At 45.7% G+C, this 26,890-nt stretch overlaps 1 protein-coding gene and 1 long non-coding RNA gene across 2 annotated transcripts in view; both read left to right on the top strand.

The window, feature by feature from the left end:
* The window catches only part of LOC117212201, a 36,774-nt gene extending 20,237 nt beyond the window's left edge, over window positions 1-16,537 (top strand). Inside the window, exon 3 of the long non-coding RNA XR_004488418.1 lies at window positions 16,151-16,537. This is a non-coding gene — a long non-coding RNA (uncharacterized LOC117212201). The remainder of the gene's footprint in view (window positions 1-16,150) is intronic.
* Window positions 1-26,890, top strand: part of LOC117212200 (dentin sialophosphoprotein) — a 149,410-nt gene that overhangs the window by 83,262 nt on the left and 39,258 nt on the right. The gene's annotated exons all lie outside the window — the stretch shown is intronic.

The following is a 26,890-nucleotide window of genomic DNA, read 5'->3' as shown; positions in this document are numbered from 1 at the left end:
ACCTAGAAAAGCTTGTATAATTGGAACCGCGTTGCTTCTGTAGTAGGCTATGTATGTCTAAAACAAAATTCAGTGGTGTTTGGGAAAGTGGCAGAAACCTGTTCCTAGTTGCATGACCGGCCGCGAAGGAGCCCACGATGGAGCACACGATGTTCCTTCTAGATCTGGACTGCGCATCTTTGTTGGCTGTTTCTACATCTCACGATTCTCCCTCGAGAATCGAACGGGAACCTCAAACCTCGTAGAGTAGTTTTCGATCTACACTGCTCCACGAGTGGATTACCGACTTTCCCGCAAATTCATACTTTTGAAAATATAGATAAAATCTGGATAGGAACTTCTTTCGTCTATCGAGTGTCATAAAAAGCGCTATCCTTTGGATATTTCGTGTATTTTTTCGTATTACGCGCATTCTGTGCGATTTTGCACTTTCGAATTTCCTACAAATGCGTAATATCGCGTAAGATTAGAACATGCAACGTGTTCCTTACGTTCAACGTGACGTTTCCTTTCCACCAAATATCCGCGGGTATTAGAATTAAAACGATCGACGGAAACCGCAAAACCGTGCTACATCGTTGATCTAACTTTGACCGAAATGCGTTGCAGATCCTCCAAGTTTCCCTACAATTTTTATTTTTCGTCTCGCGTCAGCCTTCTCGTCGCGTTTCACGGCTTCGTAATCCTTCTGTTTTTCACTCTGTCGCCGAAAGGTTTTCTCAACGCGTTCGTTTCGGCGGAACTGCGCGATCCATTATTCATATCAGCAGCGGGACAGAAATACGGCTCGTTCGGATTCTCGCGGCACGGAAAGGTAGAAAATGCGCGATAATCCTTTCCGAACGGTTCTCTGGAAAATGGACGAACCTCTTAGCCGTACGTCGTGTCATTCGTAGATCCAATACCGTGGATGAAGCACGAATTGCATGAATTTAATATTTTACTGACCGGCTGTTTTTTATCGCGAACGGTGATTTTTTTCGAGTCGTATCGCTCAAACGAATCGAGACGTTGATATAAAAATTTCATATTTCTATAACTGGATCTTACGCGTGTGTAGGCGACACCGAATCTTGGTATGGCGATTCCAAAGCAACGTGTACAGTGTACTCTCTGAAAATAGATGCGTACGCGACAGAATATCTAGCTTTCGAATCGCTGTTTGCAAATCTCTTCTCGATACCAACGTTCGATTGAATACAAATATCGATCGACCTTGATACGTTCTGGTATATACGTTTCGCAAAAGCAGCTAACTTGGCCAAATTTCGTCGCCGATTTTCAAACTTCTCGTGGAAACGAAACGTCCGACGATCGTACACAATTTAACATCGATACGCGTAAGAAGTAATCGTCGTTTTGCGGAGCGATAGCAGGATGTCCGTCGCAGGAAGTCCAACGACGATTCGCTCGAGGCAGAGGCGACGGTGTTTCCGCGTCTGCGTGTGCACTGTGCATCTCGCGTGTAGAGACGGGGTTGCACGTGCGCGTTGCATAGATCGCGAGGAGAGCGTGCGGTGTGCGTGGCTGTATCTGTGTGAATCGTCTGTGAAAATCGTCGTCTGTGTAAATGGTGTGTGTAAACGTGTCGGTACCGACTGCTCGGCCCGTCTGCCTGTTCTCGGCTGGCCGTGCCACTCCGCGCTCACACAAGGAAGCCCTCTGTGTGGGTCTAGAATGTGTCCTTGGCTGAGGTGCGTTGACCTTCTTGCCGTAGCCGCGTGCTGGACTCCAGACTTCTACTTAGAGAGGGCTAAATCTCCATCCGGAGAGCCTGGACCTTCCTCGTCCTCCCCCGCCGCTCTCTGCCTTCCATCGGGCGAGCTCGACCCGCAGATTCACTCGCGAAACTTTGACTTCTCCACCGGCTTTCCTCTCCGTCTCTCATCGGCCCGTTCCACGACTCTCTGTCCTTCCTCTCTTTGCCTGTTGTACGCGTCACACAGGATGTCTTCTGTGTTTCCGATCGAACCGTGATAATCTGTGAGCGAAAATGTAACAAAGGTGCGGCCTAACGCGAGAAGGCGGTCAAATTTTTGAAGGGACTTTCTCATAGTTTCTATAGATAGTCTGGCGTGTCACACGGTTCAAGCGTATCGTTGTTCATCGTTGCGGGGATAGTTGGTTTCCGCGAGAAACATATGGAGACGCGTGGAATCGTGACCTTTCGGAGCAACGCACGCGAAGCACTCCTTGCATCGTTTCACCACGCTAGACCGTGGCGTACTCGCGTAAGCGCGTTCCCTCGCTAAACAGGTACTGTCGATGGGCTTCGATGCCACGAGATATACACGGTGCTCCCAGAAAACAGCGTCTTTAACCCTTCCTCGCGATCGTTTCGTAACCCAAGTAGCCTGTATTATTTCCGTACACCGAATACACAGCGATAGTTTGATACGTTTTGATAAATGTAAATACGTACAGTGGCTACGAAAGATATTTGCACACCGTTGTATTCGGCGTAGCATTTATCTATTTAAAGACGAATCAGATCCAGGTATATCCAATTTCGTACCTTTCGATGTTGCTTTCGCGTAACTACGAACGTTTGGTACTACGAAAATGAAACGTACAGAAGCTGATAAAAAAATGCTTCATATCGGGGAATAACGGTATATGCGGCTATGAAAGACAAGTACGTTTAGTGGCCGTTATACGCTTAGAATTCCAATGTTTCAAACGTTTCTCACAGAAATGAATTTAGGAATCGAAGAAATATCCCAACGTATGGGAACTCCGTGACGTATCTTCTACGAACGTAAAAAATCACTTGATAAAGAGCTGAAATGGGTAGCCGGCATAGGGGTTAGGTTAATCCAACTAATCTCTCTTTCCTTTTATCAATCTCTATAAACGGTACCTGCCAAAGACCAGGAGAAAAGTCACGGAGACGAACGATCCGTCTTCGTAGCACCCAGCAAACTCGCTGCTAGCGGTGATACGGTGGATCGAGTTTGAGAGGCAATGAATATGCAGGAGCAGCGAGTGTACAGGTAGGTGCGCACGGAGGCGCGTGCATAGGCACGCCTAGTTGCAGCGAACCTGTGACAGCGGTTCCACGCGCGGGCACGTACCTAACAGGCTGGCGGATAATCGATAAGCTCGGGCATGCCATCGCAGTTATGCGTGCGAAATATCTCGGTTTTTTCGTCGCGGCTCGACAGAGATCGCACGCGCGATCGATCCTACTCGACCACTGGAGGCGAGGCGAGAGGTGTGCCGATCGAAGGGAAACCGAACCAGGGAAAACGAACGAGCTATAGTCGTCGTGAGAACGAGTAGCTGTGTAAAAAGTGTCGTTACGTAGACCGATTGCAATGACGTATCTTGCGGATAAAGATAACGCTCGATTATGAAAATGAGTCGTCGATGCGCGGAGTTCGTAAGTCGCAACTCGAGAGATCCGGTCGAACGACGAGTAATTTCGTAACTTGCCGGGCGCTGGACGTTAAAATTTCGTCCGGTGGAGCAGAGTCCCTTCGCTACTCGCTGCTAATCAACTAAAAACCTATCCGGACCCGTTCGCGACGTGCTCGCGACAACTCGCCCGATGAGATAGGTGTTCGTTGATTAACATTCTCGCGAACTTGATCGCCGACGAGCAAAAGCGAAACGAGCTTGTCACTAATGACTCGACTCGTGGGACAAGAAGCGGTCTAACGCCTAATCGACCACGGGGAACTTTCGACGGGCATTTCTTGCGCGTGCATACATCCGTATATGCTGTGTCGACAGCCGCGAGCGGCGTGTGTTATTTATCGTGCCGGAAATGTACGTGGACGCGCGAAAAGGAAGGTCGATCCGTGTAACGAACGAACCAGCGCCGACCATGTTCCGTCTGCGTGGTCGACCGTTGCTCGTGACGCGACGCGTATACTCGCGGAATTTTAAAGCGGCTGTCCGAACGATCGAAAGTTGCAACTTTTGTCTTTTTCTATTAAGAAAAGTAGAAGCTCGAAATGCGAATATTACGACCCTATTAGTCAGCGAGCAAACGATCGACCCGACGTTAATTTCACATTCGTGATAACGCGCCGACTCGAGCACGGTTGCCGACCCGATAACGCTAATTTTACCTCTTTCAACCTTTACTTTATTTCTGTCTCCGCTTCGTGCTTCCACTTTTATGCAGATAGACCGGTGCCTTCGAACTCCTCGCGGCTAATCTGCCAGTTTCGCGTTCCATTTTTAAAGAAGAGAACGAAAATACAGATAAATTATACGTAGAGTGCACGGTGTACACGGACTCTAAATTCTATTCCGCGTTTCTTACTTATTTTCGCGCGTCGAATAGCCGCCTGCTGATCGCTTACTCGTATTCAGATTAACTTTCTCCTTATTTTTTCGTAAGCAATCGCTACTTGCAGGTACGCGTTACTCGACCGAACTGCGTGTAATTCGTAGAACGGTTCCGTATCCAACGCGCAGATATTGCGACAGCGCGATGCAGCGCAACGCGACGCGGCGTATGAGACAGCAGAACGTTAGACGCGGTGCGTTATCGCGTGACCCTTCGCATCTCTTTGCCGGCTTTCGAAGTAACGGACGCGCGTTGCATAATTTATCGGGTGCAGGATCTCTCGAACGAAGCTAGCCGATGCACGCCGCGAAATTAACGCGACGTCGTTCACCTTGGACTCGTGCCTCTCGAACGCCAGCCTTCCATAAAGGTGCAATTTCCTATGAGCGTTAGACACGAGCGTTTTAGATAGACGCGCGCGTTTTCGCTACACGCACCGTCCAACGCGAATGGTATTTTGTATGCCTGTGTGTGTGTGTGTGTGTCAAATGCACGCAACTGGACGTACACGGTAGCTCGCGAAAGTATTGAAACACTTGTAGAAACCTCTTGCGAATACATTATGTGTATTATACGGAACATTTTGAAATTTCATTAGCATTGTAACGACGAAACGCGTACATCGCGCGTGCGTATATTTCACGTAAATTTAACGCTAGTTAATGATTTTAAATTTCACCGTTATCCAGTGTTTGTCACTTGTCGTACTAAACATTCCATATATCAAGTAATTAACGCCGTTGTATCGAGTAAAGACCGCGATAAGTGTTTTAATACGTGGACGAACGATTAATTCAACGATACCGCCGTAAACGAATATACAGGGTGTAACTGAACACCAGTTTTCCAGTTTTGATTTTGCGTTGTCCAATCGCGGTAGATGCCCAAGACGATGAAATTCCCGAATTTGCTGGGAAGCCTGTTCCATTCCGAACCTTGGTATCTCGACGTTTTCGATAAGTGTCGCGTACACGATCGATTCGTTGTATCTCAGAAACTTATTATTAAATTTACGATTCGACTCTCGAAGCGGGTCCTGCGTGTTCTTTTACACACTGTGGAGAGACAAAAAACAAAAGAAGCGGATAAAACGTATTTAAACGTAGAGTATCTCCGGAAGGCTCGCGATATCCGAATATTAATAGAAGCAACTGTGCTTATGAACGTACGTACCTATGTTCGATATTGACGCAACGTTCGAAAATCGCTAATAGAAAAACAGGAACAAGCTTCTGTATTCTGATATAAATACATAATACTGACGCTTATAAAGCCGCGTTTCAACGAGGAAAACACCTCGCTCGTTCGATTCGAGTTTGGACGAGCGAGAGAAAAGCGCGCGGAAATCATCGGCACTGTAACCGAGTCGGGTTTTTATCCGTTGTTGTTTACGATCTCGATAGTAGGCGAAAAAGCGGCGAGTAGAACACGACGAAAGGTGCAACGAGCACGGATAATTGGTTTCGTGAAAGGGCCGAGACGGTCGATAGAGTGGAACGAGAATTTCCCACTCGCGATACTCGTGTTGGCTTTCCTTTTCTCTTCGGCGTGGTTCGGTCGTTCCGTTTTCCTCGCTCTACGCGCCTACGATCTAACCTAGCCGACAGTTGCGTTTTACCATCGGCTGCAGTTACGCAATTACGGATGGAGCTTACCTACGTTATATGGGCCAGGGACAAGCTCTATTCACACAGCGCCGGACTCGCCGATACAGTCAACTGCGCTAGATGTTTCCAATTGTTTCGAAATTTCGTTCGCGAATTATTCGTGCACCGTTCTTCGTCCTTCGAAGATAAGGATAAAGCATGGTGTAAACGCGTGTGTAGATGAGTTGTACTTTTATCGTCCAAACTCTTTTATCTTTACGTGCCTGGTGTTCCGATGCGAACATTCTTTTCAACGTTTCTTGTCGTATATTCCGAATCGTCGTTTCGCACCGGAACGCGTAATTCTTATCGATTAATCGTAGCTCGATAATCGAGATTAATTATCGCGTTTTGTACGAGACCATCAGGTGTCCTCGTATTTACGAGCTGGAGTATATACCCAGGGGCGTATAATCGGAGCAGATTATTCGGGCAAACGATCGATTCTTTAATTCTGTATTGGTAGGACCCAACGATTTCGGATAAATGTTGGCAAATCGCGCGCGTTACGTCGTCCCTACATTTTCACAATTCCAAATCCTTACAGACTTTTCATAATTTCCTACTAATTTCTCGCTTCATTTTTTCTATTTACTTTATCTTTGTGAAAACGACCTGATCCTTTTGGGGCGTATACGAGGCAGACTTTCTCGCGCAACGAAACATCGTTGGACAGAGGGTTAGCTGGATTCGGAGCGGTCAGAAATTGGCGAGGGGACGAAGCAACGAAGGTCGTCGCGCTCATTTCCTCCCTCGAGCCGGGACAAACAAGAAATATTCGCGGGAGCGCGCCGGTGATTTCGCCGTCGTGGCCGGCGAATCGTGAACCCGTCGCCGTGTGTATCTCGCTACAGCAACGATGGGAATTTACCAGGGTTGGCCGGAAATGTACGGCTTCCATATTTTCCAAGGAGAACGCGTTAACGCACGCGACCGGCGCGGCTAGTCGTGTTACCATCGAGAGCATCCGCCGTGATTTTCAGTCGAGACAAGAGGATCCACAGTAGCCGCGTTCTCGAGGTTACCGTGACCTTGGAAACGCTTATTTCGCGTGTGCTTCGCATCCTTGTAAAACTTTCGAGATTTCCAAGAAAATAGATCCGTTGTCGGGGCTACGGAAATTTCCTAAATCGAGACTAAAAGTATAGTTACGCGAAACGATGGGCAACAAAGGTACAATATCGTTCGTGTCGTTAGCCCATTAAGGACGAAGCAATGGTTCGCCACGATGTTGTACGTCGCTTCCAAAATTTCATAAAATTGGGCAAAGTTATGGAAGATGAGACGAATCCTTGCAACTATCGCCTGTCATAGCCAGAACGTTAGAAAATAAAGTTCGATAGACTGAAATGTTGCCTCACCGCAAATTGTTCACAGTTATTACCGTTGTCTTTAACGGATCGATAGCGCGTATCGTAAAGAAAAATTTACCGTTGTGTTTTTAACTAATTGTTAAACGACGCAAGATAGCCATATACGCGTTGTATAAAAGATTATCGATATCTGCCGTACTGAGTTGCTGCAGTTATACGCGAGTCTATGAAGCAGGCATTAACGAGGCAATATCGTACTTTGTCGGCGAGGAAAGTGGCGCCTCGATGGAAGAAGCTTAGCGCTCTAAGGATAAGAGTCGATGGATAGCCAGCTTAGTGGCAGGCAGTAGTCGCGGATCGCGCAGAAGACTAAACAAGAGGTTGGCGTCGACGACTAGCCGCTGTGCTCGGTTTACGGACGAAGACGCGTAGGGGAGAAGGCGCGAGCAAAGTCGCAGTGGCGGAACGCCAGCCAACGAAACAACGTTGCATTGTATTTCCTGGTAGGCCGTTAACCCAGGTCAGCAACTGCGAATCCGCGGTCCTCCTGCCGGTGTCGACACCTTTCTTTCCTTCTCGCTCTCTTTTCTTCCCTTCAGCCCGCGGCCCTTTCCGTTCGCTTTCGTCCTCTATCTTCGTCGCGTCTCTGTTTCGCTCGCGTCGCCGATCCCCCCAACGTGGACGCGCGTTCGCGCACACCGACTTTTGCTTCGTGACGCAGTTCCGCTGAAACCGGAAGTCCGTCGCTCCGCTCCGTTTCCGACACGCTTGGCGAACCGCGCGCCGTACCGGTGCGCGTCGATCCGCCTATCGAATCCTTCGTCTCGATCTGCCTGGGCCTTCAGCCGCGTACCTGCCTTGGCTCGCGGATTTCCGAGATTCGCCATTCGATCCGTATCTTCAACGCCACAGTCGGTTTGATTTCATTTACTGTACGCGTCGAATAATCCATTTTTCTGCACAGAGGAGTAGATGGCGTAGATACGTAGCGTACAGCCGAGAAACGAAGGAAGAGAAGCAGATAGGGAAATACAAAACGAACGAGCAACGATGATCAGCAGAGAAAGAAGTATCGGAAGATAAAGTTAAAAAGTTTGTGTACGTACGAATCTGATAAGCGCGGGAAAGATATTTTCAAATAATGGACTTTAACGCGTATCTAAACATATTATACGTACACGTGTACGTGAACGTATTATGGATCGCAGCTTGAAACTTCATTTACCGTGTTACGTAGCTCGACCGTCACAATCGTATCGCTAAAACTCGAAACGAATCCGGAAACACAAGATAAACGTAGCTGCAAAGTCGTACTAGTACGTTGTCGTATTTATCGTGGCATTTACGTATTAATTAATTAGGTCCAAGTATACTAGATTTCGTATCGTTTCGTCGAATCTATCGGGGACGATATTCGTCAAAGGAAGAACAGAATTATTGTCAGTCTACTCGTAACGTGCGAGTTTGACTGTTCCGCGCCAAGTTCAACATTCAATTTCAAGATCTTCGAGCCTAGGTGACTCGAGTAGCCCTACTTTCGTACAACTTCGTTCCAATTGAAACGTTTCCACTTAAAATCTTCGCTTTGGAGCAACACGGCGGATCAACGCTGCTTTGAAACGCGCGAACGAAGCAAAGATGAAAGCAGCGTTCATCCGCCGTGTTGCTCCGAAGCGAAACAGCGTAAATTCGGCTTTAAGACGCGAGCGCGGAAAGACCACGAAACGGTTAGAAACGGCTCGTCGATCTTTGCCGCGTGTTATTGCTACGTGTAAAAACGTGACGCGGAACACCACAAGACGGTTAATATCGTCGCGTATAGTAATTAACGACGAATTTTAACGCGACGATTGGACAGAACCGATACGATCGCGTCGCAGCATCCGGGCCGGAGACAGGCGAACGCGATGGTAACGTCGAGCAGCGCATTAGAGCAACGTATTCAAAGTATAGCACTGTCGTAATCGTTTGGAACTGCCGGTTAAATCATGTCTATGGCCGACCGCTGGAGCACCGAGATATTTAAGCATATCCGTCTCTCTCGTTCTCCTGTGGTCCCTGGTGTCTCTCTACCACCCTCTCTTTCTCTTTCCGTCTCGTTCGCTCGCTCGCTCGCTCCGTTCCTGCGTGTCTAGCCACCTTTCTCTCCCTCCCTCGTTTTCTCCTGCTCGATGTCGTTTCGAGCCTCGTAGCCCATTACGAGCGCTCGAGTATCTCACGAAGTACGTGTAGCCCGATTGCGGAGCGGTGCCATTCGAACGAGATACCCGTGGCTTTTCAAGAGCCACGTTAATCCTAACTACTTTTTAGCATCGCACCTGGAGAGCACTCGGCCGCTTCGATTGCGAAAAAAATAAAGTGCTACCTATGCGCACTGTTGCACGCGAACCTGCCTCTCGAATCGAGGCGGAATCGAGACGCCTCTCCTTTCTCCACCGAGCTTATCCTAGCGGCGACCGCGTAATGAGAAAATGAAAAATTTCACGCCGCGTGAAGTCGGTTTTATCCGAGATATAATTGGACGTAAATCGTGTTTAGAGCTGTAATATCGCGATAGGAAGCGTTTGTTGACAGGAAAGAATCGTGCGATATAAAAGGGAGGAAAGATACGAGAGACTGTTAGCAGCGAGCACGTTTGCTCGTTTATTTCGTGATTTTTCGCTAGTTATTTCACCGTCTAACGCGTTTGTCTTCGACGTACGCCACACTTAGTTTGTTATTCTTAATTCAGCCGATCGATTATTTTAGTCGCGCTACGATCTTTTCAATCGCGAAGCTAAGATTCGAAAATTTGGAAGATCGCGTCGTGATGGCTCGCCAAATTTCACCGCGATCGGCGGTTCGAATGGCGTGCGAAAGAACATGCGAAAATACCAAGTATAATAAGACGTTGCTTTCAACTACTTCTGAGAAGGGACCATCAACTTCGCTCTTAGAGACAAAGGATTTCGACTGGATGTTTGTTCCGGCGCTGTTTAGTTCCGATTCTCCTGACAATGAGACAACGAGGAACGCCGTCGAGTAAGGAGGAAGGAGAACGAGCGGGATCCACGTAACCGACGTGGTCGTCAAAGAAAGGTGCAGTGACACAGAAACGAAGCGAGAGAGGCGAAGGATGCGTCAGAGTTGGAAATAAAGAGGAGGCGTGGGCCGTGAGCTCGGGTAAAAAGAAGGGAAAGGTGAGAGGCAGAGAGAGACAGACAGACAGACAGAGAGACAGAGACCGAACGATCGTAAACGGACGCGTATGGGAGGTTATCGTGAAAGCCGGCTGTTCTGTGAATGAAGCACCCACTCCGATTCCCGTCGTGCCATGTACAGTTCAGCCGACCGACGAACTTGCACGTATTTGCATTCGATTAAAGACCGTCTCACGGGTGCACCGGCCGGAGTCGATGCACTTTCGACCTTCCACCAAGCTGCACGTTCTGTGTCGTTCCGTCGGCGTCGATCTTATCGATCTTATCGAATTTATCTTTCGACGCATCATGTAACGATGGTACATACGCTTCTGTCTAGAAGTTATGGAACACTTGCTAGTTTTTAACGCAAGGTTCGTTACGATAGGATCGCTAAAGTCTTTGAAATACAGTGCGATCGTTGATATTAAGCGTTAGTCGTAAAGTGACGCTAGAGTGAAAAAATTGGGCAAAATCGTACTCGTGTTTTTTCCGCGATCTTTATAATTTTAGTACAATACGTTTTCGTAATTTCCTCCCTAACGCAACCTACAGGTTGCGTTACTCGTCACGTCGGTACACAACATCGTCCAATTTGCTTGTATTATAATTGCCCCTAGGAAAATCAATCTCGTGTACTTTGAGTGAAAAAATAAAGGAACATTGTACGATTAAAGTATCTATTTATATCTATCCTAAATGTACCGATGACAAGTAGGTGTCCTGTAACTTACGACTATGGAAACTACTGCACGTAACGTTCTTTGTTTCGCGTTTTCCAAAACGAATCGCTGTGATCAGTGGAAGATTATTTTTCAAAATAATTCGTACATCGAGATAGCGATTTTAGAATTCACGTTCTATCGTTGTTTGCCTACCGAGTAGAAAGCAGAAAGGTGAATCGTGTGGGTCGCGCGAGTTTGCAGTAGGCGTGGTATCGAGGCGTTCTCCTCGAAAACATCGTTTCTCGATATCGCGCGGAAGAACCTCTTCGTTATCCTTTCACGAAACGAGCGATACCGTGGTTGGAAAGAGGATATCGAACCTGTCCGCTCCGATATCTTTACCGTGTTCCCATAGAAAGAGGAGGAAGAAGACATTGAAAAAGATCATTTTCCAATGACGAAACATCGATACGTTTCGAAACGGCGGCTTAACGCGTTTCGATTCGACCAACCTGCCACGATATCCTTGCAACGCGAAGCAGTGCAAATTGCAACATTGGACTACATAGCGAAATGTCATGGTATATATATCTCGTTTCGATTAGTTAACCACGATTGCCCTGCGGCTGTTTGTGAGTTTCCAGAGAATTCAATGCTACAAGAACATTATAGAAGAATGTGGAAAACGTGGAAAATACGTATATCGTTCGTTGTAAGGTTCTGCTCGGCGAAATAAGTTCCACTTGAATTCGACTGCTTCGTTTCTGTGTATTAAAAATACGAATTTGCATACGTATCCGTGTCTAATTATCATACTCTCGCAACACGAAATACCGCGAATCTTAACGTTTCGGAAATTATCATTGCCTGGCGTGGTGATCGAGCGATAAATTGATAAAGTTCGCACGATTGCGAGAGTTGGTCGAGACGGGAAACTACGAAACGCTACGTTTCAATACGGCTAATTTGCCACGATACTTTCGTAACGCGAAGCGTCGCGAATCCGAATGTTCCACGTCCTAGCACGGATTGGCGTGGCAATCGAGCGATAGACGGTTAAATTGCGATTCGAACGCGAACGATTCCGAGGATTCGTCGAAGCGAGCGATATCCTGGTCGTTGGCTGAGCCGCTTAAGGAGTTGCTGTACGCGCTTTGCCGACAATAAAACCGGCACTTTAAAACTCGTTTAGCCGGCGCGCGTTCGCGAATAAGGATACCGGTGCAACCTGCTCCTGATTTTTGCTCGGCCCGTGTTCGGTGCCGCGGATCCTTCCGAAGAAAGGAAGGGAACAGAACAGAAAAGGAAAGGCGAGCGTCGAAAGCGAGGCCGAGTCGTGTTCGCGCGCGTGATATAACGCGACGTAATATCCGCGAGATCGCGGCCAGGCCCGAAGGAAACGAGTCCCTTCCTTTGCTTCGATTACACGTTGCCAGAACCGGTGCCATGCCGCGTGCTGCCTTTGCGCGCCAAACTCCATGCTTCTGCTTTTGTTTCTTCCTTTCTTTATAGACCACGGTACAGCTATATCGTTTTTATTCAAACGAAATTTCAATTAGTGAACGATCGACTGTTTTATTCTTGCGCCCATACGAGCGTGGACTATTAAAGCTTGCAATGACACGTGAGCGATTGCGTATGTATTAGGTTGTCCGAGGAGTTTCTTTCGTTTTATGAGGAAATAACAGGCACGCAACGTTTTTTGTTTTATATTATTTTATCGAATTACGTACGATCCATTTTGTTCTGTTGAGATAAACAACATTTCACAGACTTGGTTTCACGTTTGTACGAAGGTGCATTGTTGTGAAAAACACGTTTGCGAAAGAAAGACACTTTCCGGACAACCTGATATTTCCTGTTTTTAAATCCATCGTACGTGGTATTAACTAACGAGTAAATAACTACACATAAAATTTACATAAAATGATTACACACGCGTGAGACAGTTTCTTCTTTCGTGCTCCGTACATACTCGTTTCTATGATATCGTTCTATCACGGTTTTTAATCAAACACGTAACATTATGCGTTTTGATCGAACATCAGGTAGTTCTTGAAATTTTACGTACATCGTATAGTCGCGTTACATCGCCATTTCCATCGATATTGAGAGGATTAAATGGTCTCCTACCGATTGAATTTGCTTATCTGATCGTGAATTCTTATTATACAGAACGTACTGCTAATCATGGTACGATCAACAAGGCGGTGGTTTTATGTGAAAAAATAAGTTCCCCTAATAAAATCACTTCCTTCTTGATTATATCACGATTAATTTATTAGGAGGATTTATATCTTCGTATTAAATCACCTGCTTGCTAATTGCACCATAATTACTAGGACATTCTGTACGAATTGAGGGTCAGATAGTTGGAAAAACCAACAAATAGGTTCGTATCGTACGAATCGCTTATCCCTCGATTTATACAAATTTCTGTTTCGTTTCTTTCCCCTCGAATTAAACAATTTTTTCTTCTTTTCGCAAGAAAAACTATTCGACTCTAATGTTACGAAAAGCCCATGTTACGAAGATGTTTTGTCGCTTACCACTGGAAACTTTTACGCTCATACGATGCGTTCTAGAAATATTTTGAAAATTAGCGCTGTCGCGAGACTCGACGATCCCGAACGCGTGTTCCAATGCTTTCGTCAGTCTGCGTGTACGAGATATTCGGCGATTAATTTTATATCATTGGTATTGACTAAGTAAGAAGGGTCAGCGTTCCATCTGTTTTCGACGAGAGGTCGAACGGGCCAGGTCTGGCTCGAAAGGCGGAGCTATTGTACGAATTTGCTGACAAATCTATTCCGCGGAGCGAAGGTGTTGCGCGAACAATAGAGCCTGGATATCCTAGCGAGTAATAATCGTATGGATTACCAGGTATCTCCGGTCATAGAAGGGGATCTAGCAGACCAGACAATCGGTCCTCGGTGTACTATTCATTTGTCAGCCGACATTTCCACCAATAGTCTCTGGCATTTCGATTAAAGCTCGTCCAGACGTACACTAAATTACGACTCGGCTGGTTTCTTACGCCGATACTCGTTCTCGGTTACAGCGTCAAAGATTTCTATCTATTCGTAGGTTATCTTTCAAAGCGTGGAGGAATATTTCTCGATAATTCAATCGCGCGTTCGAATTCTCGTACGTATTCGTTGGCAATCGTTGATCTAGCGAAAGGAAAATACGATTCGACACGTGCATTTATTATTAGACATTACGTATTACGATATATCTCTTATCGCTTTTTCATTTTACGTCTCTGCACGGTCGAAATAGGCAGGATCCTACGACAAAGTTATTTCTGTTAAAGTAAAACCTCGGGAAACTTCGTTCCGAAGCGTATTTCCTGCCTTTGTCTGTCGACGATCCTGACAGCTAAACTAAATTATTTTAGCGTTTATAACACACTAACGCGATTTATCGTTCCAACCGTACGGTTCCAGAACTGGTAGGGATCCTTCTCGTATCACCAAACTCGTCTTTCGTCTGGTACGCTCCACGATATCACGGTAGGAAAAAGGAGAAAAGGATCCGTGAAAGGAAGGACCACCCACGTCGCCTAAAGGACTCAAAGGCAAAACAAAGTTCTGTGACAGGATGAGCGTCCACGTATATCCTTTTCGTGGTCGAAACGAGAAACGACACCGACAAAAACACTTCCCTCTGGCCCGCCGGGGCGAAAGGGCTGCTGCTCGACTGTTTGTTTTTCCCTTTAGTGGGTCTCGATGAAAAGCCAGCGCGAGAAAAAGGGGTCGCGGTTCTTTCGGCTCCTAATCGTTCCTGTTTTCGATTCACGTTCGTCGATTACCAATTACATTGAACGACTCGCCAGCGAAACAGCTCGATCTTATCAGGCATACGTCACGCGTCGTTATCGCGATAGCAATGTCGCGAGATATTAAAATTTCCACGCGTTTTCTCGGTGCTTACGCGACCGAGACGGTTATCCAATAGTCGAACCACGATTTTCAGCTTCTCTTCTCGCCTTGTATGGCGCGGCTTGTGTCACGTAAAATTAATGATAAAAGAAGGAGTAGCTGAGCAATAAGTTGACCGTGCTTTTATAATTTCGTAGGCTTTTATTCACGAAAATGATTAAGCACAATATTACAATGAAGTAGCGAAGTTAAAATAGTTGTTCAAATCAGGGCCAAACTGTACACAAGACTCAAGAATCAAGACTAAAGACCAAAGACTCGCCTCGTGGTCGAATGCTTGCACTTCTTATATGTTGTTTTATTTGTAGGTGTTGAGGGGCAAGGGGAGGATCCTGATTGCCCTACGTAATGGGGAAAGCGTAATGTTGGGCCATGTGCAAAGGTCAGAACTTAACGGTTCGCTGTCAGATAGTACGGAATGACGTGGATTTGGGTATGGTCGTTGTCACACTTGCACCGGTTTGGAAATATCGTTGCAGCCGGTACCAATTAACTGGTAGCCCGATCTCGTATATCATACACGCCATTATCGCGATTTTGCGGTAAGACAAAGTTAACGAAAGAAGATGTTCGCGAGAAAATTATGAGATTGAGAATTTATTTGACTTAGCATCGTGAACCCTTCGATGAATGCAGCCTAGCGTGTCGTGCGGATTCACGATGAGTATAGATACACGAATATATTATGAGAAGAGGAAAGGTCATGGATAACCAACGTGGAGGAATTCTGACCTCGATGACTAAGAGCGTTGTTCGTAGAAAGCATCGGGAAATCTGATAAAAACAAATTGACTCAATGTCGAGTCGAAACGCAGACTGGACTCGATAAAGTGGTCGACCATCCAACGCGTGACCAATTGAAAATTTTTAAGTGCACGTAGAATTTAAGCCGAGTATTTAAAGACCGCGTTCTCCGCGGTTTATTTTACGAGATCGTTTGTCGTATTGGCGAAAACGCGAGAAACACGGGACGGTGAATGGCATCGATTCGCATGCCGTGACTCGCAAAGCGTTTTTCGTTCCCTCCACTTTGTCACGCGACTCTTCTTCGCTTTTTTCATCGTCACGCCAATAACGTTTTTCCCCTTTGGTTTCTGTTGCAGGTAAGCATCCAAGCTCGAGTCTTTCACGGCGCCACGCAATTACGGCAAATTGCTGTTTGCCTGCAAGTATCAGCGGAGAACGCGTCTCTCGCTCGGAACTTTGGCGCGTAGCCGGTTTTTCCGCAGCTTTCCGTGACTCCAGTTCGCGTTGGTATCGGCTCCGTGTCCCGTTCCTCGACCGGCTGGACGAGAACGAGCCGAGTCGTAAGTCGACGGCTCGTTGCAGGAAGCGCATCGCGTTCCTGGCCATCGATGCGGATAATTTCATTCGTTTGTACTCGCTCGTTCGTCTCGTTCGCGCTCCGAGGCTGCTGAAATTAACGCTTTGCCGAACCAACGCGAACGTTCCTCCTATTTCACTTTTCCACAATTCTATGTAGTGTGTAAGTATGTACATACTCGTTGTCGTAATCTCCGATATCTCCCGACCTTTCCACAGTTATTTAATTAATTTTCAACAATATTCCTCGGCGTGAACGTAACGTTTGAATTATTTTTATAATCGTTATATTACATATCAATTGTCTATCGATTAATTTTATATGTTTGAATAACGTTTGCTAGTGACAGCGATGATATAAACGGTAAAAGTACGATCCCAAACTGCAACGTGTAATGCGGCATATTCGTCGTATGAATATTTTGGAAGAAACGTATATACGCGAAGTATTTCTCGTTTGATTTATCTTTATTTTCGAATCTTCGAGTTTACGTAGGTTTCTAACGTTCGCGGTGTAATGGTACGCGTAGTAAAAACACGACGGAAAATGAGCTACGATGCTGAGAATAATTTAAAGCGATACGCACAATTTGCGCGTGCTTAAATTTTACTATGCGCGTCAAATCGATAAGATTTTGGCTTCGACATCGACGATGCTTCTCGAAGCGATAGAAATACGATAATTGGATGCGAAAGTAGGTCAAAGTCATAATTCCCTTCGTGTCGAATTTATCTGGAAGATACACGAAGCTTGGAATTTAGCAATTTTTGCCCATTTTCCTGAGCGCAACCGAACCAAAGAAGTTTCTTCGCGATTCCGTCTCTTCGTATAAATCAGAGATTCGGGACGAAGGAAAGAACACCTCGGAAAACGATGGGCAGCAGGGGACGGAATAGAAACGAGGCTTTAATTACTTAGAGTGACCCGCGCCTGGCGTTCCGGCGCCGCTCGGCCAACAACCCTTTGACAACTTCGTGTCGGCGTTGTTGAAATTTTAATCAACGCTCTTCTCGCTCGTTCTCTCCCTACGATGCATAGAAGAGCCTCATCCCTCGAGATAAAGCCAGCATAGTGGCGCGATAAGGAGCTGCGATGCGGCGATGGGGTTGAAGGAACGCGCGAAGAAGACCAGCGGCGGAAGCGCTTGTGCCTCGAATAACCGATATCGATTTATTATTAAAATATACAGCGAGGGAATTCTCGCGTGCCACGAGCATCGCATGCCTTTCCATCGAAATTGTTTCGTTTTCCAAGCGTGCATCGGTCAACAGGCTTTTTATCTTGTCAAACACTCGGTCTGCGCTCGCGTTGATAAACTTTCGAAGGCCAAGAAAAATAAACCGACTCGAAGATTAACAGACACGGAAATAGGAGGTACGCGTTGGCCAAGATCGATGCCGATAATCGTTCTCATGACGCAATTTGAGAAAACGGACGCGATATCGATCGCGACGAGCCATCTCGTGCTGTTATTTCGATTTAAGTCAATATCGTAACACGTAGCGGAAAATGTCGCGAATGAGATTCGAAAGAAGATCCAGTTTGGTCATTGGTCTTTTTTTATACAAAAGGTTTCGCCAAGTATATTTCGTGCAATTTTGTGTATCCCGCAGTCCGAAAGCGATTAACGCGTTACGATGAAACAATAATTACGTGCATATAGAATCCGAGGATCGTAAAAAGCTGCATCTCGGCTTTTAAAGATCGTAACTGAGAAAGTAACGTTAAAGAAAAACATTTGCGTATTACGTGCATATTACACGCATCTGTGCGTTTCCGTATCTTTAGATTTTAGATTTAAATGCGTGAAAATTTATGGTATACTTTTCGGTGGCGCAAGGACTCGCTACGGAATAATCGTTCCCTCGTCTCGGTGGGAAGTCGATCGTGCCACGCTTTCTAGTCGAATTAACGCCGCGAAACCAGCATCGATCAGGCGATAAAACACTCTCATCCGGTGGCCGTGCCAGCGGCGTCTGCACACGGTCGCGTCAATGTTTGATTTACAAATCGAACGGTAATTCGTGCATTCTCCGGGCTTGCCCTAGCAGAACACTGGCATAAAGGACCGCAGAATCTCTGCGCCACCCTCTCATAGCAACTTCATCCCCCCCCCCGGGGAAACCCCTTTGTGTTTATACAGCGGTCTTGCTGCTGGTTTTGCCTGCTATACCTCGTGGGAGATCGATGGAATACCTTGAAACGCGGAATCGTTTCGTCTTGACGATTGTTCGTCGTGAAGCGCAATGATTTCGTAGGGTGCACCTTTTTTCGATCTTGGCGCCGTGTGTCAAGGGTTGTTTCGCCTAAATTCGAACGTCAGCCCCGTCGCTTTTAGAGAACGTATTTCAAATTTGTATATCTTTACGCGCCTTGTAGTAAACTTACCTTAACCGGAACAGATTTACGCGATCATCGATAACCGAACAACGTAAACTTACGTCGTAACGTAAGGTAACGGTATTTCGTTAACAAAAGAGATTGAACTAGATCGGGCAGAAATCGTAGAAATTAGAATATTCGTTCGTTTCCTTCGAAAACGACAAGAACCGTTCCTGTGGTGAAAGCTGTCGAATCGAACGTTCAACAGCTCGGACCTATCTGTTCGTTTCACTCAGGCTCGTTGTATATCGGTTTCGTCTGCAAGATATTTCAAAAACCAGCGAACTAAACGCGCGCGTCGATTAATATCGAAGAGCACCGTAATTCGACCAAAAATTTCGCCAAAAATTACGCGGAGAGGTTACACGGTAGAGGGTGAAAAAGATTTCCCTCGACACCCTGTTCAATTATCGACACCCTCCTCGAGTAAACAGACCAGTCCGCGATTTCAACGCGCTGGTCGAAAGTTCGGACAACGAAGGACCCTCTGCCTCGAAATCATTCCCCTAATTAATCCCCATTTAGTGGATCAGTTTGTCGAAGCTCGTGACGAGGGCGATATGGAAATTAGTCGCGTGGCGCGATTGCTTCGTGTCGTGTCTTTCCCTGTTCTCTTTCTAAGCGTTCGATCATTCTCTCGAGATAAACGCGTAACTACCGGTAAAATAACGTCACCAGCAGAAGGAAAGAAAGAAAGAAAAGAGAAATGCTTCCGCCTCGACGATGTATCGCGTTCGTTGCGAATAGAAAGATATGTAAAGTAGTTCGCAGAGGACTGTGGACGATGGTAGGCAACTCGGTATGTTTATATTCCGTAGCGATCGACTTTCGAACCGCGATGTGCTACAGTTCGTGTGAAAAGCGTTTGAAAACAAAGCGTAGCATATGGCCAGACGTTGCGTCTTCCCAAGCACGGTACACGTTCGCAAGCGTAAATAATAAATGGTTGCGTGTACAGGCGCATTAACGAGCTCCTTTGTTCCATTTTTCTCGAAGATATAATAATCGAGGTAAAATCCATTTACGAAGTATAATGTTATGCCACGAAGCGTTTATATTATCCATTTGAAGCACGTTCCGAGTTTTATACCACCTGCTGACTAAAAGGGTATACTTTAGCCCATTAAAATCCCGTTCCGGCAAAGGGGAAAAACTGCAGGTTACCATTTCTTCTGTGACTTTTATTTTAAATCTGTTCGCGTTTAATCGTATGAAAAATAAAAATGCCGAATCCGTACGCGTTTAAAATATCGAACCACCGAGATGGAATGTTCAACACGCAGCGATGGTGCGGCGCGTCGTTACCTCGTTTCCGTTTGCGCGGGTAGAAGACTACTAATCGAGCAAATAAACACTGCTTCGCGATCGATCGAATCGAGAGCCGCGCAATTTCGAGTGCCATTTAATCTCGTTGTTACGCGAATACAGCCAACGACAAAACCAGTCGATAAGAAGATAAATCGACACGTTCCGGCGTGGACCGCGGAGGCAGCCTGATTCTCTCAAATATACATTTCGCGTAGGACGATCGGTCGACCGTGCAAACATCGTCGAGTGCCCTTGAATACTCAAAAATGCTTCATTTCGAAACGACCTTTAAAGAAAATTTTCTCTAGTTCCCATCTCCTTGCCGCTTTCTCCGCTTTGGTATTTGCTACACCTTCTTGAAACTCGTCCACCCCGAAGAAACTGCCCTCGATTGCCCCCGAGTCCTTTATCCATGAAACTCGAGGCAGGTGAGAATTCCCATAATTTTCACTGCGTCGTTCAACGACCTCGTGTATTGGAATACGTTCCGACACGTTCACTCGTCGGCAAACATGTTCGCGGCCGATATGCGTAAACATTTTATGATCGTTGTATAATTTTCTTGTGGACACTGCTTCAACGAATAACAACGTGAAACTGTAACACCGTGGAAGATGCAATTCGAAAAATGTCGCGAGAAACGCAATCGCTCTATTTCCATCGATTTTCGATGTCGAAATCGAGATCGCTAAGATAGGAAGGAGAATCGATCAGTCGTCGTTTTAATCTGTGCATCAATTGTTATTATTATCGTTTAGTTTGTTTTACGTCTTTTACATCTAATTCCCTTCTTACATGTCTACCCTCTTTTCTACTCTATTCCATTGCACTACCTTGCTTATTCTACCTCTAAAAACTAAGCATTAGGAACTATAAATTAACAACTATTGCCACTTTGGTCTTTAGTCTCCTTGTTGTGCCTCCTCCTTGTCGTTTGCCCTTCTCTTCTCTATTATTGCTTTTGGTTCTGCCAAACCTTCTCCAGTCTCGTTGCGCGTTTTTCCTATGTCTTTTGGTCCTCCCGTTATTTCACGTTCTTCTATTACACGTCTTAGGTCTTCTTCTTTCCTTCTGCATAGTCTACATATTTTTCCCCCTCTTCTTTCCAGTATTCCCTTGCTTTGGTCTCGTTTCCGCATCTGAATCTTGCCAGTATTCTTCTGTCCTTCCACTTCATCCTCCCTTCGTACTTTGGTAATTTCTCTTTGGCTATGTTTCTGTAGTGTATGTTATACTTGGATTCCCTTATCTTTTTCCCCCTCTCTTCTGTTTCTCTCCTTCTCCTTTCTTCTATAATTTGGTCTGCTGTCATCCTTTCTTGCTCCTCTCTTGTATCTATTTGCGTCCCTCCTTTTCTTACCTCTTCTAGTCACTTCTTTCTCTTTCTTGCTCTTTTCCCTTCCTCGCCATTGCCCCATTCTCTCTCTCTCTTTCCTTTATGCACTACTTTACTAATTCCTTTTTTGATTCTAGGGCTTTCTCCTCGTACCTCGCTGCTCTTTTTAATGCTTTTCCTTTCATTTCTATTAATTTGCATTCCTCTACCAGTATATAGTTTGATGTTGTCCTATGCATCAATTATATTCCGTTCTATTATATATTCGGAAATAATTGTATTTCTTGTTCTCATAATTTTCATTTTCCCGGCTACTTTCCCAGTACTTGTGTATCCAACAAGTCAGGTAGCAGCAGCCCTGTTTTATGGTTATGACACCCGATAAAGGAAAGGAAGGGTCGCAAATTATTTGACTATGGGTACATTTCTTGTCTACGGACGAAAGAATACAAGACAGATTTTGATAAAGCAGCTGTCTCAGGTATACTTACGTACAGTAATAAATCTTACGTTCCTAATCTCTTTACTTACAACATGGATATTACCACTTAACTGCTCTTCCCTTCCGCTCTTTTACCTGACATTCTCTCTTGAGAATTGTACTTTGTCTACTAGTACTTATTATTGTATAGTCAAAATCCAACGCTTGATCTTACATCGTGCTTCAAGTACATGGAGCTAATAATTCTGACTTTTATCGTTCTGGCCATCCATCAGGGATACGACGGGAAAACAGGGTCGAGTTTTAAAAACGATCGGGAAACACTGTACCAAGGCGACTAACTCGTACCGTGGCTATTTGTTTTCGCACGTGCGTCGGTGTTGGTCGCGCGTGATTTACGCGAAGAAGCGACGCGAGTGACGGATAAACGGATCGGTGAAAGGGGATAGGAGGGGAAAAAAGTAGGCGAGCGGAAGCGATCGCGGGCGACCGGAAACGCGGTTGCGTTACGTCAAGCTAGAAACGAGCGAACCGCGTTGCATTAGTAGAGTGTGCTCGTCGTTACGCACGTGCGTGCCTGCTCGTCTGTGCGCGCTCCTCGCGCTACTTTCATCGCGTCCTCTCTTTTTTTCGCTCTATTCCTCTTCGTCTCTCTTTTTTCTCTGCTCGTAGCCCTCTACTGTTCCTCTTGCTAGCCCTCCGCTTCGCTGCGATCTTTCAACTAGCAGTGACTAGCCGAGCTACGTAACGCACGTTCGAAACGGTGCCTCATCTGAGCTGTCGTGCTTTGCCACCGTATATACCCGGTGTCTTCGAAATCTGAATCGTTTCGAAGAAGATAGGCTGCATAGAAATGGGAATCGTAGGTCTTCAACGACTTGCAGCCGTGTAAAATTTCGATTCTCTTTCGATTTTCAGTTTTACTTTTAAATAGTTTACATATTTCGTTATCTCTCTTCGTTATCCTTCAGTCCGCGCTTTCGTTATTCTTAACCGCATAATTGATATCCACCTTGTCAAAAAGTAATGCCAAAACTTCTAACAAAACGTTAGACGAGAGAAATTCTGATAAGCAACATTTGTTATCGCTTATCTGCTCTACCGATTCGTGGAATTGATCTGCGTGGCTTTGAAGCGTGGCGTATCTATTGCTAGACGAAAATGTATCAGGTCGTCTGAAAAGTTTCTTTCGTTTTATGAGGAAATGCACAACCTTTTTGCCTTTTATATTATTTTATAAATATTATAAATAAAGATCACAACGTTCGACAGATTAGGCGTCATGTTTCTATAAAGATGCATCGTTGTAAAAGACGTGTCTGTAAAAGAAAGACACTTTTCGAACAACCTAACAGTAAACGGTATCGAAGAAATTACTACGCACCGATCCGACACGTTAATTAAATTCCTCAACGAGCGCACGTTTGACGAAAGTTCAAGAAAGAGCAAATAGGACACCATGCTTTCTCTACGCTTTCGTACACTATCGTCTCGTTTTTCATTTCGATCAACGAAACTCCGAGAAGGAGATTTTCCAGCCAATCTCTTCATTCTCTTCTCCGAAGTATTCACTGGCCTGCTCAAACATTTTCCCAGACAATGACGACAACCGTCCGTCAGAATCCTCCTTCGAAATTACCGTCGTAAAGACTCTTTACGCAAGTACACACTATTAGTTCTCCCCGGTCGGAAGACAATGAGGCGGATATTTGCGTTCCAATTTTAGCCCGAGAAATTCCGGACAAATTTGTCGGGGTCCGCTCGACGTATACAACTTGTTTCCCGTTCGGTCGAGAGCCGGTCGCAGGTTTTTCTACCTGAGGCTGGCTACGCTCAGGGTGAGTCAACGCGTACCAAACTGCGGAGAAGGGAACGCGGATCCTATGGGACACCGTAGGATAAACGGACCCTCTCAGTCACCGCCACCCCTCCTAACCTTCCCTTGGCATGTCCCCTTCTCCCCTTGCCGCAGCCATTGCTGGGAAACCCTCTTCACCCCGTCACGTACGCACCTCGAAGGGACCCCTACAATTCGGTTTCCATTCCAGTCGTCCTCGTGCCCCGCTGTGGGATAGATACCCGTCGAGGGGTCGTGTCGACGTGTCTACGATTTTCTAGCATCGATCTAGCGTCTCTTCTCTTCGGCACAGTGTACCTCTTCGTCCTCTATAATTTCGGTCGCGCTAGTTTTATTTGTTGTCGTGGTGTTTCGTGGCCAGTGTTTTTTTTTTTTTAACTATTTTCTCTAAGCAAGGAAAGAGACAAGTGTGATATTTTGAACTTTGTGATTCGTCCTGGACTTCGTTCTTCGTCGCCTACTCTTCCATTCGTTGTCTCGGTCGTGTTTCTGGTGCTTTGTGAACGTTATTTTTCACGAGAGATGTTTTTCCAATTAATCAACGAGGGTTAGTCAACATTTGCTCCGGTTGACGAAGGAACGACGCGGTTGATACTTTTGTCGAATGACCGAGGATGCGATCGTTATTTTCTTCGACCGATGAAGCATACGATGGATATTTCTTCCAGTTAACGGAGAATACGGTTGATATTCTTAGATTCTGTGACTTAAACCGTGATTAAGATCGAGTTTCTTGTTCGTCGTGATCGTGAACAAGGTGAACGAGAGCGCGGGATTGTGAAGGCGTAAAGGCTTGCGCGAAACACGTGACGGCGAGGTTACGAACGAAACGCGCGAAACACGTTGGAAACGGAGGTTGATGCACAGGGAGGTTCGTCTGCTGCGAGTTTCCACGATTTCCACCCTGTTGATGGATGACGAGAGCCAGCTGTTTCCGAGGAGGGTGAACCATTTCGAAAGGTTGCCACGAGTTGTCCCGCCGATCGATCGCGCCACATAAAAGGGTGGACGAAAGCGTGCTTCGTTCCTTGATGCTCGCGTTGCTTGCCGACGATAGAATTCTGCCAGGATCGTCTAGGATTGTGGTATGGTTATGAAGTACGTTTTACTTTTTTTATTTTTTTATTTTTATTATCACTGTAGTCAAAGTTGGGGTCGTGAATTTCTACGAACCTAATTTATGTCGTGTCGTCTAGACGCGTGACTAAACGTGTTTGCGATCAATGTAGATGTGTGCGCATTGAAAATATTCGTCAACGCAAATACGATATTGTAAATAGAGATACGTAAGAATTAATCGCTAAATGGAAGATAGTGGTTCGCTAGTTGTTCCTTCCAATTCTTATCAGTTTGGATAACAGAAGATAATTTTCGGAAAAGTCAATTGGTATATGTTATTTCCGTATCTAATTGTTCCTTCTTCGACGTACAAATACTACAACAGGGAAGACGCGATTGTGGTAACACGCGATTGATAAGATAGTAGATTTGAAAACTGCTGCCCTACAGAAAACGTGGCGCCGTGTTCTTACTCTGTGTGGAATTTATTCATAAATAGACACAAATAAATCGCATATATTAGTCATAGCAATACATGTTCTTACAAACCCAGTTTACACTCGATTAGTTCGGACAATAGCGGTGCACTTACGAGTTTGCACAATGGAGTCCCGCTGTGAGTCCGTAAACCCAAAGCTCGGCCTTAAGTTGTTCCTACGAACGAGGTTTTCTACCGCAATTTGAAAATTCTCTGACGAATGAACCGCGACTAAATTTTAAGAAATGGTCGGAGGGCGAAAACTGTGGTTTGTTCGCCAACGATTAAGCGAGGCAAGGAATTAGAAAGAGCGGAGGAAGGAAAGATTTAGAAGGAAAGCAGAAACCGTTCGATCGTATTACCAGTTAACTACCTACGAGTTGCTGAACGTTCGATCGCGTTTCACCGGCGTGCCGGAACAATGCACTAACGTACCCTCGTTTTTCCAACTACCCTAAACCAATAAAACCCCACCCCCACCATATCCCGAGCCGAATCTTCCTTCGGAGCAGTTTTAAGGAAGAGCAGCTGTTCCTCCTCGTCTCTGGTTTTTTTCTATTTTTACCAGCATCGCGCCTGCCCTTTACAATTTCCCCAAGAAGGAGCCATGTGCTCGAGCATAAACGTAACGGAGTTCGACCGGTAGCGTTTGGCAGATGCGACGATTTCGACGTTCGAACTGAATTTCGTGAAATTGTTATCGTTCGTTCTCGTTAGCGTACGAGAACAGTTCGTAAAGTTCGACATTTATTTGTTATCTGCTTGCATGTCGTTCGCGAAACGTGCAATATTGCTCGCTTGATCGAAGAAGTGGCACCGTTTCCCAGCAATCTCAGCGAACCTACAAAAGTCAAGGATAACTAACTCAAAATCAAATTACGTAGTTTGCGACTAGTTTGCGATTAAATCGTTTCAATTAGCCACTAACGAGATCAACTTATCGAGAATAATCGACCAATATTCGTAGCAACGAACTTTCCACTTTCGAATATGACATTTTTTTCTTTACCACGGATGAACCTGGAAAGCAAAATTCTTGTATTTCTTTATTCACGTAATCGCCAGATTACTTTGCCGATACCGTCGAGGTCACCAGACACGACTATATTTGAATAAATTTGAATTGTACTGGTAATACGTAATTAGACGGAGCTGCTCGAACCTTCCGTTCTATTTTCCTCGTGCTCGATGTTGCTCGTTCTCGTCTTCAGACAGAAATTCACGTGTCATTTCGTACATGGCGTGAAAAATAGGAATAGAGAAAAGAATGGTTCGTCCGAGGAAGTCTAGTCGAAGGAAGCGAAAGATGGACAGACGGCAGGAAGATATCCATCCTGTGATCAGGTTTAGCGTGCTTGGAAATTCAAGGGCTATCTACGATCTTCCGGGTCCTGACCCCGTGTAATTCTGAATTCGAGGCATGCCCAGACCATGGATACGAAACTGAGGAAACGTAACTTCCTTTCTCTAAGCAGTCGTCGTGCGTCGCCACCGTTATTTACTGTATTGGCAACGTGACTCGGATCGACTGGTCGACGGCGTGCTATCGCGTCCTCGAATTTCGTTTCTCAATCGCAGACAGCAATTCCTTGCGATTTTATATCCACGCTTTTACTCTTTTGTCTTTTCAATTGCTCCGAGAACGATACGATTTTA

This window comes from Bombus bifarius, unplaced genomic scaffold, assembly GCF_011952205.1.
Source record: "Bombus bifarius isolate JDL3187 unplaced genomic scaffold, Bbif_JDL3187 scf7180000008286, whole genome shotgun sequence".
NCBI lineage: Eukaryota > Metazoa > Arthropoda > Insecta > Hymenoptera > Apidae > Bombus > Bombus bifarius.
The sequence above is the reverse complement of the archived record's forward strand: the minus strand, read 5'-3'. Positions and strand labels throughout refer to the sequence as shown.